The 16,137-nt window shown below is 44.3% G+C and overlaps 1 long non-coding RNA gene across 1 annotated transcript; it reads left to right on the top strand.

Moving 5' to 3' along the window:
* The first annotated feature begins 14,234 nt into the window (after positions 1 to 14,234).
* LOC117190964 lies at positions 14,235 to 14,462 on the top strand. Its single transcript, XR_004473900.1, has 2 exons — positions 14,235 to 14,266; positions 14,396 to 14,462. It is a non-coding gene; the product is annotated as an uncharacterized LOC117190964 (long non-coding RNA).
* Positions 14,463 to 16,137: the final 1,675 nt, after the last annotated feature.

The raw sequence follows: 16,137 nt of genomic DNA, 5'->3' as shown, positions 1-16,137 counted from the left end.
AAGGAGGTAAGGCGAAATTCTGAGATATACGTTTTATAGTGAGATCTAACAGAAGTGCGGATATCAAATTTGGTTACTCTAGCCTTAATAGTCTCTGAGATTTGTGGATGCCCCAGATTTTCGTCCTTTGCGTGGGCGGAAGGAGGTGAGGCGAAATTCTGAGATAAACGTTTTATAGTGAGATCTAACAGAAGTGCGGATACCAAATTTGGTTACTCTAGCCTTAATAGTCTCTGAGATTTGTGGATGCCCCAGATTTTCGTCCTTTGCGTGGGCGGAAGGGGGTGTGGCGAAATTCGGACACGAAACGGTCAAGGTCCGATATCACAGGAGTGTGGATACCAAATTTGGTTGCTCTGGCTCTTATAGGTTCTGAGATCCTTGAACTCATATTTTGCAATTGGCAAAGCCGACCATGAAACCTGTGTGTTAGAGAGAGACAGAGCGAGAAAGAATGAAATTGTTTTCTTGATTCTGGCTACATTAATTATACGATCTGCGTTTTTGGTTTTATCGTGTCTTTAAAAATGTGGATGCCACAGATTTTCGTCCTTTGTGGGGGCGGAAGTGGGCGGGGCGAAGTTTTGAAATATTTTTGTAGCAGTGACATATCACAGAAGTCTGGATCCAAAACATCGTTGCTCTAGCTCTTATAGTCTTTGAGCACTAGGCGCTGAAGGGGACGGACAGACGGACGGACGGACAGACGGACGGACGGACAGACGGACAGACGGACAGACAGACATGGCTCAATCGACTCGGCTATTGATGCTGATCAAGAATATATATACTTTATGGGGTCGGAAACGATTCCTTCTGGACGTTACACACATCCACTTTTACCACAAATCTAATATACCCCAATACTCATTTTGAGTATCGGGTATAAAAAGGTTTAGCGAAATAGGTCAAAACAAAAAAGCGAAAGAGAATAGTCGTTCAATTGTTCAATTTAGAGATTCCATCGAATATTATTAGCTAGTTTATGAATCAATTTTCTACAAGAGAACCTACTTCTAAGACCTCCCTTTAATTGTATTGTGTATAAAACAAGCATTAAATTAAATCCATTAGAATAAATTAAGTACATATATACGATTTGAGAGGGCGTATGGAGGTTTCAATACCCATTGTTCTTAAATGTACCTTAAACGAGGGGGAACGTTGTGAGTTGCTGCGGACACCGCAACTCTACAGTTATACCCGATACTAAGTCAGTATGGCTCTCCTCCGGCAGACGCCGCTAATATTAAACGACACGACAAAGAGTGCATGCGAGAGAGACAGAAAATCAGTCTGAGCGTGACGTCGGGCGCTGCGCGGCCACTGCAAATTGATTTGTTCCTTTTGGGTATAAAAATGATCCGATCTGATCCAGATTCAGCAGTCTGATAGATATGGTCATTATCTATGATTCTGCGTTTTTAGTTTTCTCGAATCTGCAATATTGTGGATGCAACAGATTTTCGTTCTTTGTGGGGGCGGAAGGAGGTGAGGCGAAATTCTGAGATATACGTTTTATAGTGAGATTTAACAGAAGTGTGGATACCAAATTTGGTTACTCTAGCCTTAATAGTCTCTGAAATTTGTGGATGCCCCAGATTTTCGTCCTTTGCGTGGGCGGAAGGGGGTGTGGCGAAATTCGGACACGAAACGGTCAAGGTCCGATATCACAGGAGTGTGGATACCAAATTTGGTTGCTCTGGCTCTTATAGCTTCTGAGATCCTTGAACTCATATTTTGCAATTGGCAAAGCCGACCATGAAACCTGTGTGTTAGAGAGAGACAGAGCGAGAAAGAATGAAATTGTTTTCTTGATTCTGGCTATAATAATTATACGATCTGGTTGAGATTTTACACTCTAGAACATATAGTCATCCTCTACGATTCTGCGTTTTTGGTTTTATCGTGTCTTTAAAAATGTGGATGCCACAGATTTTCGTCCTTTGTGGGGGCGGAAGTGGGCGGGGCGAAGTTTTGAAATATTTTTGTAGCAGTGACATATCACAGAAGTCTGGATCCAAAACATCGTTGCTCTAGCTCTTATAGTCTTTGAGCACTAGGCGCTGAAGGGGATGGACAGACGGACGGACGGACAGACGGACAGACGGACAGACAGACATGGCTCAATCGACTCGGCTATTGATGCTGATCAAGAATATATATACTTTATGGGGTCGGAAACGATTCCTTCTGGACGTTACACACATCCACTTTTACCACAAATCTAATATACCCCAATACTCATTTTGAGTATCGGGTATAAAAAGGTTTAGCGAAATAGGTCAAAACAAAAAAGCGAAAGAGAATAGTCGTTCAATTGTTCAATTTAGAGATTCCATCGAATATTATTAGCTAGTTTATGAATCAATTTTCTACAAGAGAACCTACTTCTAAGACCTCCCTTTAATTGTATTGTGTATAAAACAAGCATTAAATTAAATCCATTAGAATAAATAAAGTACATATATACGATTTGAGAGGGCGTATGGAAGTTTCAATACCCATTGTTCTTAAATGTACCTTAAACGAGGGGAACGTTGTGAGTTGCTGCGGACACCGCAACTCTACAGTTATACCCGATACTAAGTCAGTATGGCTCTCCTCCGGCAGACGCCGCTAATATTAAACGACACGACAAAGAGTGCATGCGAGAGAGACAGAAAATCAGTCTGAGCGTGACGTCGGGCGCTGCGCGGCCACTGCAAATTAATTTGTTCCTTTTGGGTATAAAAATGATCCGATCTGATCCAGATTCAGCAGTCTGATAGATATGGTCATTATCTATGATTCTGCGTTTTTAGTTTTCTCGAATCTGCAATATTGTGGATGCAACAGATTTTCGTCCTTTGTGGGGGCGGAAAGAGGTGAGGCGAAATTCTGAGATAAACGTTTTATAGTGAGATCTAACAGAAGTGTGGATACCAAATTTGGTTACTCTAGCCTTAATAGTCTCTGAGATTTGTGGATGCCCCAGATTTTCGTCCTTTGCGTGGGCGGAAGGGGGTGTGGCGAAATTCGGACACAAAACGGTCAAGGTCCGATATCACAGGAGTGCTGATACCAAATTTGGTTGCTCTGGCTCTTATAGGCTCTGAGATCCTTGAACTCATATTTTGCAATTGGCAAAACCGACCACGAAACCTGTGTGTTAGAGAGAGACAGAGCGAGAAAGAATGAAATTGTTTTCTTGATTCTGGCTATAATAATTATACGATCTGGTTCAGATTTTGCACTCTAGAAGATATAGTCATCTTCTACGATTTTAGTTTTCTCGTATCGTCGAAATTGTGGATGCCACAGATTTTCGCCCTTTGTGGGGGCGGAAGTGGGCGGGGCGAAGTTTTGAAATATTTTTGTAGCAGTGACATATCACAGAAGTCTGGATTCAAAACATCGTTGCTCTAGCTCTTATAGTCTTTGAGAACTACGCGCTGAAGGGGACGGACAGACGGACGGACGGACGGACGGACAGACGGACAGACGGACGGACGGACAGACGGACAGACAGACACGGCTCAATCGACTCGGCTATTGATGCTGATCAAGAATATATATACTTTATGGGGTCGTAAACGATTCCTTCTGGACGTTACACACATCCACTTTTACCACAAATCTAATATACCCCAATACTCATTTTGAGTATCGGGTATAAAAATTAAATTTAATAGATTGATAGTATAGATGGACAAGAGCAGTGTGAAAAAACGATGAAAAACTAACTTAGCCCATTTGAACCCTGTATATATTCTGTATGTGGTTATGAATTAGCGGACTGTATAATCTTTTAATATATTAAGCTTATTTATTTACATATATTGAGTATTTAAAATTGGCGGTTATGTTACACATGTATATGAATAGCGGGGGTTGTCTATGATGCGGCGGTGAAAGCTAAAAGTAAAACTTGTAATATAGTTTTACAAGAGGGATGAAGTAGTAAAGAAATTGTCAAGAAGAACAGTTAGGAATAGAGAAATTGGTATATATAGAGCTGAAATTTGCAAGAATTCTTACCAGTTGCTACTGAGATTACCGCGCAGTAACATCCTGTTTCACTCCTTAATGGTTCCATTCCTGCGCGTAAGCGAGGAAAGGGTAATAAATGCAATCGGCAGTGTCACTCGAGACGGGCATTCCCATGAAATGGGAGTTGGTGTGGTCAACTTGATCTCCAACCTCCAGCATTATGGGAATGTTCCTTTCGTCGTGATTTACGACGAAATACATTTGAAGTGGGACGTGCGTGGCAACAAGTGGAAGGTGCTAGCGATAGCAGCCTTCAACTTGGATGGAAGGAATTTCCATTTCCTCCGCCTGAAGCTGGTAATATTCATTAGAATGAATATTTTTTGGTATTCTAATCAATTAACTTATTTGCAGGCCCTCGTATCGCAGGAGGTGTTGAGTAGCCATGCCATCGACTCCGGTTTGTCCTTCGTCCTCGACAACATTCGTCGGCGAGGATATGGCCCGAGATTGATGTGCATCATATGCGATGGCTGCCCCGCCAATATACTTGCAAAGACGAACGCCGCCCAGGAGTACTCTGTGCTCTGGGATGTCGTTCACCTGCGCAAACTATTCGCGGAGAAGTTCGAGGTGACGGACATGGTGCTGGAGCAGCTGTACTGTACTACCTACCATTCACAGCCGAGCACTGGCAGGACACCGTGTATCCACCGGTCCCGACGTACACCTATGATCCCGACAATACCTTACGGACTCGGACTATCACGGAGCTGGCACAGGTTGAACGCCTTGTTGAACGGGTTGTTTCCTACCCGGGGACGACACCGTTCACCACCTTGTCCCTGCTGAACAGCACCAACATGGAGCTGTGCGGGTCGGTGATTGCTAGCCAGGTGCACAGAATAGTCCGACATATGGAAGTCGTGCCTGCATATCGGCGGGAGTTTGACAGAGAACCGTATCGGTTCATGGCGACTGTCGTTGGAGTCGTCGAAAGGATTACTCCCAAACCGGGAACCGGCCCTGTCGACGTTGGATGACGTTGCCATGCGTCAACAAATCGGGCCCTTTCAGGACCACCAAAAATTCATAGAGATGGAAATATTTTCATTTATTTTCAGTGGACCACTTCTTTATCGTCAAAAATGAATTGTATTTGCTCGATTTTGAAATTCCGCTTAGTATTACTAGCTAGCTTTGAACTCTAACACTGAACATATGATGTTATGCAATAGTCCAATCAATGTTCTACAAGATTGATCTATTTCAAATACTCCCTTTTATTGGATTCTTTAGAAAATAAGGTTTAAACAAATAATGCCGACTACCAAATTAATTTTGAAAGTGGTAACAACGTACTACGGTAACTAACGGTAACGTTAACGGCAGGAGATACGGACGCCCCTGTCTCTTCCGCCATCAACAACGGCGCCGACGATCCAGACGATCTTGATTATGAAGATATATTATTAAACATTATAATAGACTATGTATGTATTTATGGTATGGGTATATGTATGTATTTAAAACTCTCAGGTGCTGGGTGGAGCCGGACTCCACCAAACAAGTATGAATTTCGCGAGAGCAGTCTCACCCCACCCCCTCCCATGGACAGAAACCCCCTCCTGTATATAGTGATGGGAGCTGGGTGGCGCCTTCGTATCAGTTGGAGTTTACCTGGCCAACTCCCATCACTAGAAATCGTCTTCTTCGTCTTCAAAATTTACAAATTTTTGAGAAATATAATTTTGAGGACATGATTTTGAGAGAGATGGGGAAGCGACAGATAGTAGCAGACATCGATGTTCTTAGATCCCACTAGGGGGGTTGAAAATTTTCGGCCACACTGGAAATATTCAGAAATGTTGCTAATTTTGGAAATGCGAAAATTTTCAAACAAAACGAGGGGGAACGTTGTGAGTTGCTGCGGACACCGCAACTCTACAGTTGTACCCGATACTTAGTCAGTATGGCTCTCCTCCGGCAGACGCCGCTAATATTAAACGACACGACAAAGAGTGCGTGCGAGAGAGACAGAAAATCAGTCTGAGCGTGACGTCGGGCGCTGCGTAGCCAGTGCAAATTGATTTGTTCCTTTTGGGTATAAAAATGATCCGATCTGATCCAGATTCAGCAGTCTGATAGATATGGTCATTATCTATGATTCTGCGTTTTTAGTTTTCTCGAATCTGCAATATTGTGGATGCAACAGATTTTCGTCCTTTGTGGGGGCGGAAAGAGGTAAGGCGAAATTCTGAGATATACGTTTTATAGTGAGATCTAACAGAAGTGCGGATACCAAATTTGGTTACTCTAGCCTTAATAGTCTCTGAGATTTGTGGATGCCCCAGATTTTCGTCCTTTGCGTGGGCGGAAGGGGGTGTGGCGAAATTTGGACACGAAACGGTCAAGGTCCGATATCACAGGAGTGTGGATACCAAATTTGGTTGCTCTGGCTCTTATAGCTTCTGAGATCCTTGAACTCATATTTTGCAATTGGCAAAGCCGACCATAAAACCTGTGTGTTAGAGAGAGACAGAGCGAGAAAGAATGAAATTGTTTTCTTGATTCTGGCTATAATCATTATACGATCTGGTTCAGATTTTGTACTGTAGAAGATATGGTCATCCTCACCGATTCTGCGTTTTTGGTTTTATCGTATCTTTAAAAATGTGGATGCCACAGATTTTCGTTCTTTGTGGGGGCGGAAGTGGGCGGGGCGAAGTTTTGAAATATTTTTGTAGCAGTGACATATCACAGAAGTCTGGATCCAAAACATCGTTGCTCTAGCTCTTATAGTCTTTGAGCACTAGGCGCTGAAGGGGACGGACGGACGGACGGACGGACGGACGGACGGACGGACGGACGGACAGACGGACAGACAGACAGGGCTCAATCGACTCGGCTATTGATGCTGATCAAGAATATATATACTTTATGGGGTCGGAAACGATTCCTTCTGGACGTTAAACACATCCACTTTTACCACTAATCTAATATACCCCAATACTCATTTTGAGTATCGGGTATAATAATTAAATAATTCGATTGACCCTCACATATAACATTCAAATCAAACATTCAAAAATACCGCGGTAATATTTTATAGTATTTTTAGTATTAGTATTATCGTATTAATAGATTGATGAGTTGTCAAAATATACCATTATATACCGATATACCGTAAATACATCTTCCATTTTTAAAATATACCGTAAAATACCGATGAAAGCAATTTTGTAACCTTTTATTTGTCTCCTAATAATATAAAATATACAAAAAATTAAAATATCTTTACTTATATAGTCTATATAATATAAAAGAGATCATCGTTTACATTAATCGCTATGTTCACCATCGTCACTGTTAAATTCCTTGGATCAAATCATTTCGTTTTCCGGTTCAAAAAATTTACGATCATCTCAAGATGTGAATAGATTGATATATCAATATATCGATGTACACTATTTTATTTATAATATATTTGTTCGATAGGCGGGACTGATTCGGGACTTACATAACGTTAATTTTAAATTATCAATGGTCGATTTGTGATTGGCCCTTCACAGATACTATATTTGCGGTTGCTTGCAAGATCCTTAAATCCTCTTCTACTAAAAATTTAACAACATCAGCGAAAGTATCCTGTATTAAATTTGGAAGCAATTGATTGCACTTATTACTGATTTTTGTATAAGAAAAAAAATTAGGAAATTATGAAATTAGCAATGTTCTGTTCAAACAAGAGCGTAGTGTATATGCAGATTTGAAAACAGTCTTGATTCAGTATGATATCACCAATTTCTGTACAATTTCTTCCAGTTTCTTGTGCTTCAGGTTCATTCAAACAAGTAGGTAGATGTTTCAAATCTACTCGTTGAGTATGTTCATTCCTCAGTTCTATTGAATATGTCGATTCAGTAGAATGAATTCAGCGAACAAAAGTCCTGTGGCCTGTGACTAGAAAAAACAATCGCCAAGACAAGGAGGCCAAGAAGAAGGTCGTATCCACTCTGATCAAAGCGCGCTTGGCACCTAAACTCAAATTGTCGGCTGTACATAAGGTGATTGCCAAACACAGCAAAGATCAGAATATTATTGACGACGATTTCTTAATTAATATAAATTATAATTTAGGTACTATTATGTTAAATATTATGCTAATCAATTGAAATCTCACAGCGGTGAAAATCTTTGTTCCTAAATGTGGTGCCAGAATGGCTCAGGCAGCTTCCAAAAATCTCTTCATTAAAATAATGACTCGTACTTATAGCGATTACATATTTATTGTTTAGAGAATTTTTAGATTAAGTTTAAGAATGTAACGGACCGAGCATCAGAAGACCTGAATGGAATGAAGAGCAATGCACCAGCAATGTGGTCATCTATATGATTAACGAGGGGGAACGTTGTGAGTTGCTGCGGACACCGCAACTCTACAGTTATACCCGATACTTAGTCAGTATGCTCTCCTCCGGAAGACGCCGCTAATATTAAACGACACGACAAAGAGTGCGTGCGAGAGAGACAGAAAATCAGTCTGAGCGTGACGTCGGGCGCTGCGTAGCCAGTGCAAATTGATTTGTTCCTTTTGGGTATAAAAATGATTTGATCTGATCCAGATTCAGCAATCTGATAGATATGGTCGTTATCTATGATTCTGCGTTTTTAGTTTTCTCGAATCTGCAATATTGTGGATGCAACAGATTTTCATCCTTTGTGGGGGCGGAAGGGGGTGGGTCGAAATTCTGAGATATACGTTTTATAGTGAGATCTAACAGAAGTGCGGATACCAAATTTGGTTACTCTAGCCTTAATAGTCTCTGAGATTTGTGGATGCCCCAGATTTTCGTCCTTTGCGTGGTCGGAAGGGGGTGTGGCGAAATTTGGACACGAAACGGTCAAGGTCCGATATCATAGGAGTGTGGATACCAAATTTGGTTGCTCTGGCTCTTATAGGTTCTGAGATCCTTGAACTCATATTTTGCAATTGGCAAAACCGACCATGAAACCTGTGTGTTAGAGAGAGACAGAGCGAGAAAGAATGAAATTGTTTTCTTGATTCTGGCTATAATAATTATACGATCTGGTTGAGATTTTACACTTTAGAACATATAGTCATCCTCTACGATTCTGCGTTTTTGGTTTTATCGTATCCTTAAAAATGTGTATGCCACAGATTTTCGTCCTTTGTGGGAGCGGAAGTGGGCGGGGCGAAGTTTTGAAATATTTTTGTAGCAGTGCCATATCACAGAAGTCTGGATACAAAACATCGTTGCTCTAGCTCTTATAGTCTTTGAGCACTAGGCGCTGAAGGGGACGGACAGACGGACGGACGGACAGACGGACAGACAGACATGGCTCAATCGACTCGGCTATTGATGCTGATCAAGAATATATATACTTTATGGGGTCGGAAACGATTCCTTCTGGACGTTACACACATCCACTTTTACCACAAATCTAATATACCCCAATACTCATTTTGAGTATCGGGTATAAAAACGCTTTTCCTGGTAGTGCATGTTGGCACTCTGAGAACGGGTTAGCATATGAAAATATATCAAAATTAGCTCAAGCAAGGCTTGTATTGCCCGTCGCAAACGCATGAAAAAAGTTGTGAATAAATTCTGTTTGACGTAAAATTTTGTTTAAACTTTTTTTTAGTCAAAATAAATGAAAAGCAAGGGCTATAAACTAGCCAATCTTGTAGACAATGTATTTCTCAATGGCATAAAACTATGTGGGCAGAGCTGGAAGTCTCAGTTAGCCAGCATTACTCAAAGGAATATACAAATTGAGGATAGGAGCGACTACTAACATACGTTTTATTTGTTTGTTCCTTTTCGATAAAACCTTTTTTAGACAAAATGGAATAAAAGGGTTAATTAAATTTAGCATATCTTGTAAAAAATTTCTTTATATGTCGGATAAAATTATGTGTTCAGGTAGGGAGGTCCTAGCTAGCTAGTAATGTTTCACGGAATATGAAAAGCGAAGAATATGATTTCCAATCCATGACGGAGAACGATTAACCCATTGTCAACCAAGGTGGTATTTAAACATCCACTGAAAATAATGAAAATTGAATAATTTAAACGCAGTTCAGGTGAAAGATATCGTGGGTTTTTTCTTTAAGTTTCAGATGATCTCCAAGAGGCATTTACAACCAGTAATATTGTTACACTTGGCTTGTTTCCCAGAGGGCAATGCCGGCTAGCTGTCGACCCCAGGGCTGGGTAGTTCCCCTTTGCCCGCCAAATGTAGACAAAAAGGAGACATACTACTTCTCGGGACATCAAAACTAACAACAGCCTACAGACAAAGAAAATCATAAACAGACGGCTATCAAGTGGGTGAAGCTTGGGTGTTATCACTTCGCGCGCCCGCCCTACGTGTGACCAAACACAACGTTCATTTTGGCCACCCTCTGCTGGAACGGTAACGGCTGGCCTAATCCATGGCTTACGCCACGCGCTCCCCTCTATTTTAAAGTTACTGCATCATGCTTCAGTATATATCCAAGCTTTAATAATCATAAATTGACAATTTCATCTTTCTCATAAATAAATACTCCAAATTATCACTAACCAAAAAGAAACACCAAAACGTTCGACACAAAGGCAAACACGGAAATAACTGCTGAAATTTCGTTCAATCAACAGGGATACCCTCTCCCATACGTAATGGAATATGTGTAGATGAGTGGATCTAGTTTTACGGGAGTTAATTTAACTCGGGCCCCTACGGAGACTTAACCTACCAAGAGCTCTTGTTAAGGGTCCCCGGGACATAAACAATAAACAATATTTTTCCACAAATCGCTCGACCAAATACGGTGGACTGATGGGACCCCCGCGTCACCCACTAAGGGTTAATCTTCTGGAACCGAACAGCTGATCGCAGATTTAGGTTCGTGAAAGGTGTTGGTGTTTTTACATATTTAGTTCAATGGCCAAGATTTTACGTTAAACGGTTCACTCTAATACTAAATACTAAATAAAGGACAACACACAGAACAAAATAACTTTTAATGTGGAACGGTGTTTGGAGTGCGGATTATGTTTTTTTTCCTTTAAGTGCAAACGACGCTGGCGATCGCTGGCCGTGGCCGGTCAGCCCTAAATTTATATACATAGGTCCGTGTATACGTGTGCGCGTGTGTGTGTTAATAGGGTTTCGGGCTTTTACGTGGTGAATGAGACCAAACGTGTGGCACGCACTGGAAGGCGATGCAACGATCGTGCGGTGTGGCTAGAATCGCCCTGGCAGCTAAATCGTCCTCTTTCACCCTCCCCTTCACACGTCCCGCGCTACTTGGCTCACACACGCGCAACTGGAACGAACTCACTCAGGTTCCGTTGGACAGCGACTGCTGTCGACTTTCTCGAACTCCAGTGTTCCTCTCCAGGAAACCTTCTGGCCCGGTTCTGGTGTCTATATTCCTTGCCGGCTGTGAGTATTTTCTGCATTACAACCTATTTTCTCGCCCGCTTTTTCTGTACTCACTTCAAACTTTCTGTTTGAAGCACAAAATTTCAAATTTCGACGTTACTCTTCCGTCCACGCTCCACGATTTCCATAATCCAATCCACGTTTTCTAATATTTTCACTCCTATTTATCCCCTTTTTCCCTTACTAATACATATAACGAATCCTATTCTATTACTTATATCCCCAGTACGGGGATATTGGTCCCAATACACCATCGAGCCTCCCTGGACTTCCGCTAGATGGCGCGTCGCCCTCAGCCCTGGCCGCCTATCGTTCAGGTGGGACTGGAACACCACCACGAGTATGTCGTCAGTCCCAGGAGGGACAACATACGCGTGGGCATGCCCACCGGATTCCGGAGCACTATTGAGCACACGCCGGCGTGCCCTGCATTCTTCTGCCGCGCCCAACGTAGGCCACACCCACACCTACCTACATTCTCAGGTCTTTGGCGTGGTACACTCCTATGGGACGGCCGTTAAGGTCCTCCAGAGCATACGAGTTCTCTCCTACTGGCTTCACTACCCGGCATCGGATGAATTTGCGCGCGAACTTGGCATTAAAGCCTTTTCCGAAGTCACTAAGGACAAAATTTCGGCGGAATACCTCTTGTCCCGGCCTCGCGTAAAACACCCGAGCTCGCTGGTTGTACCTTACCCTACTACCTGATGTAAACTAGCGCGAATCCTCTCTTGGATGAGTTGTCGCTTGTCCTGACCCTCCAGCAGCGATATGTCATGCTCGCCGATTGACCGCAGTCGCTTTGCCAGCTTGTAGCATGACCCATGCAAATACATTTGCTGCCCGAAGACTGCAAAGAATGGTGTTACGCCTGTCGCCTCGTGAACCGAGTTCCTAATAGCCAGTTCTATCTCCGGCAGATGCACATCCCAGTCCCGGTGATCGTCTTCCAGATACGCCCGAATCTGCGGAGAATACACTGGCGTCCTCATATGAGTGACTCCGAATGCATCGGTCATCTCCTTAAAAGTTTTCGAGACAAGCTGAGCCCCATTGTCCGAGTGAATCATCTCCGGCACTCCAAACTTGTAAAACACCTCGTGAACGAGGAATCTTACAACTTCCTTTGCTTTAGAGAACTTAGAGAACTGGTCAACTACAATAAATATCCACGCCTGACCGTTCTTTGACCGCGGATATTTGCCCAAAAAATCAATATAAAGTTTTTGGAACGGGCGCTCAGTGACCACTTCTTGCCCCATCCCGACCTGCATCCGATAATTCGGCGCTTTCGACTCCTTGCACACGGTGCACCGTCGGATATAATCCCGCACCTCTATCGCCATGTTCGGCCAGTAAAACTGCCTACGCAATAAGTGCAAGGTTTTCGCGATTCCTCCGTGCGCTGTCTTCTCTTCCGAATGTGCTTTGTCTATCAACGCGGCCGTCAGCGAACTCGGAACCCACAATTTCCAGAAGGCGCCCTCCAGTTGATCATCCAATCGTTCAAAGCGCATGCGCTTGAATATCATGCCGTCAACAATCTGGAGATCAGGTAAGCGGTCTTGGTTCTCTGTTATTTCCTTCCTTAACTCCTGATATTCTCCAGATTCAAACTCCATCGTTTCAAAACCCAGGATACTCCTCGGATCCACTTCCAGCTCTTCTGCGCGACAATGTATCTGCCACTACATTGTCCGCTCCTTTCCGGTGTTCTATGCCGAAATCGAAGGCCTGCAGTTGAAGGGACCAACGAGCTAAGCGACCATCCAGGTTCTTCATGGTCCTGAGCCATTTGAGACTGGCGTGGTCAGTTATGACTGTAAACGGCATAAGCTCTACGTATGGACGGAACTTAAGGATCGCCATGAGGGCTGCCAGACACTCCTTCTCTTTCACCGAGTAGTTTTTTTGGTGGCAATTCAGTTTGGCAGAGAAAAACGCTATGGGCCTCTCGTTCTGCTCGTCATCCCGTTGGAAGAGTACGGCTCCTACCCCATAATGTGAAGCGTCGCACTGTATGTAGAAGTGCCGCTTGAAATCCGCGTGTACCAGGACTGGTGCCGAGGTGAGTGCAGCTTTTAGCTCCCCCATGGCTCGTTTTGCCTCCTCCGTCAATTTAAACTTTCCATTTCCCGTCTTTTTCAGGGCGTCTGTGAGCGGACCGGCCATCTCAGCATAGTTTTTTATAAAGCGCCGGTATCAGCCCGCAGTTCCCAGGTAAATACGCAATTCTCGAACAGATCGCGGCTCGGGAATGCGCAAAATGGCCGACACACGATCCGGATCCATCTTCAGCGCTCCTCCTCCCACTATAAATCCCAGGTATTTAATGTTTTTATAGCAAAAATTAGATTTGCTCAGCCCTATCGTTAAATTTGCTTCCCGTAGACGCTCGGCAACCTGTCGCAGAATCTTCACGTGCGTTTGGAAGTCCTCAGCTATAATCAGCAAGTCGTCGAGATACGCATAGACGTTTGAACGCATCTCAGCCGGAATCACCTTATCGACCAGTCTACATAGGCGTTGCAGAGGCCAAAGGGCATCATACGGAACTGGTACAGAGGCCGAACTGAATTTTGTGAGTCTCTCTCGACGTCCTCCCCAGGCCTACGGCTTCGAAAATCAGAAACTCTGCCTTCACCTGATCCAAGGCTGCCTTTTGCTCTTCTGACAACTCCCATTCTTCCTGCACTATCTCCTTCTCCGGGCCTTCCACATAGTGAGCGACTTGATCAGCCAGCACTTCTTCCACTAATCTGTGAGATGCCCCTACTGGACCTTCTCCCATCACCTCAGGAGCCAATGAGAATACCCGCCAAAAGTCTACCCCCAAGTAAATTTCCTGTTCCAAGAAAAGGGCATACGAAAAACGTTAATCTTTTTACCTCCCCCTTGTATTTCACCGGTAATTCTACTCGGCGAACGATTGCGCGATCTTCCCCATTCGCTACCTTCACTATAGAAGAATATCGACGAGCCTCCACGCCCAGCTTCTCCAGGAATTCCTGACCATTACACCCTAGCATGCTGTGTGTAGCGCCTGAATCCAACAGGCCTCGCACGGACTCGCCCATTATCGAGATTTCTGCGAAAACTCTCGGGTCTTTCTTGCAACCACGCTTTACTGAAGCAATCACCTGCCTCCTCATAGCTCGCCTTTGCTTAAACCGGGATCTCGCCTTTCTCACCCGCACCGACAGTGCTCGCATACCATCCACTCGTAGTTCAGAAAATATTATATTTCAGGTTTCTAAATAATTTCTTAAGCGCTCTTCATATGATAAGTTCCTTAACCTAGCATGCAATTTACGTCTATCTAATTCATTTTTATTTTCTTCTACTTTCTCTGCGCAGGCCCCTTCTGTGAGCGTGATTCGCCTGCTTGGATCGCACCCCTCTTCACGTTTCCCGCGCAATTCGGACAGGTTGGACAATATGCATCGGGCTTTCCACACCGCCACTTCGCCTCTCCGATGCCATACAGTCCCTAAAGCCATGATCGGTCTGCCCGCAGTTCCATCAAATCAACTTCTGTGGAACACGCTGTGTCGCTTGCGCTTTCTCAATGACCTCTGCCTCTTCATCGGCAATCGACCGATCCTGTGCGACCTCGCTGACGTTCGCATTCGCCCCGCGACCATAGTTTGTGGCTTTGGGTGCTCCTCGCCACGAAGATCGAGCCTTCCTCTTCAGATGTGCCTCTATTTCCACGCACTCATCCCGCAGTTGGTCTAAGGAATAAACCCGTAAGCCGTAGACGAAACTCGCTATCTCATCTGTGAGTGCCTTTTTGACGATTTTTACCATCTCCTTTTCAGGTGGTGGCATCTCCAACCTCGACGCGAGCTTTCTCATGATATGGAAAAAGTCTTCCACACTCTCGTTTGACCGCTGCATTCTTTCTCGCAGTTCTCTCATGCGGTCGAACTCGGACGCCGTGCCTCGGAAACGAGCAATTAAGTCGCCCCTTAGTTCCTGCCAAACACCACCGCCATGATCACGGATGTACTGCCAGTACCATTCCCGCGCGTTTCCTGTAACCAGGTGATGAAATCCCTTTAGAAAATTTATCCCACGGACAGCGGCATTGGGCTTGTAGGAATTCAATTCGGAACACAAAATCCTCGACTGTCATTTTGTTGCTGTCTCCGTCGAACGTCACGTCCCATTTTTCGACTCGGCCCCACCGTGGCCAAGGTCTATAACCCGGGGGATTTGGATGCGGATCTTCTCGAGGAATCCCACCAGATCTCCTACCCTCGCCACGACCCTGACCCGAGTGTCTGAGTGCTATTGGGTTTCGCCAATTTCGCGCTTGATGCCCACCCCGTTGATGCTGCTCACTGGATGCGGTCGGTCCTACTCCTGAAGACGGTTCCGGACCAATACCACCTCGCCCCGAGCGAGCCAAAAATGGTTTTGGTGGCGGAATCGGCGCATCAGTCGTGCTAGACGGCTTCCTTTTCGGGATTGCTCCTCGATACTCCTGTTCGTGGTGAACCTCCTCCCGCTGCGGTTCCTTCTGCTGCTGCAGCTGTCTAACCGGCTGGAGTACCTCGTTGAGTTGGTGCATCATCTCGATAAACCCCTTACGCAACTCCTCCTGCAACACCCGACTAATCGAGTCAGTGTTCGCTGAACTGTGTGTCGCATGAGCCTGAGCCAACGATACGTTGACTGCTGATGCCAGTTCGGAAGCAAGCG

This window comes from Drosophila miranda (assembly GCF_003369915.1).
Source record: "Drosophila miranda strain MSH22 chromosome Y unlocalized genomic scaffold, D.miranda_PacBio2.1 Contig_Y1_pilon, whole genome shotgun sequence".
NCBI classification, from domain to species: domain Eukaryota; kingdom Metazoa; phylum Arthropoda; class Insecta; order Diptera; family Drosophilidae; genus Drosophila; species Drosophila miranda.
The sequence above is the reverse complement of the archived record's forward strand: the minus strand, read 5'-3'. Positions and strand labels throughout refer to the sequence as shown.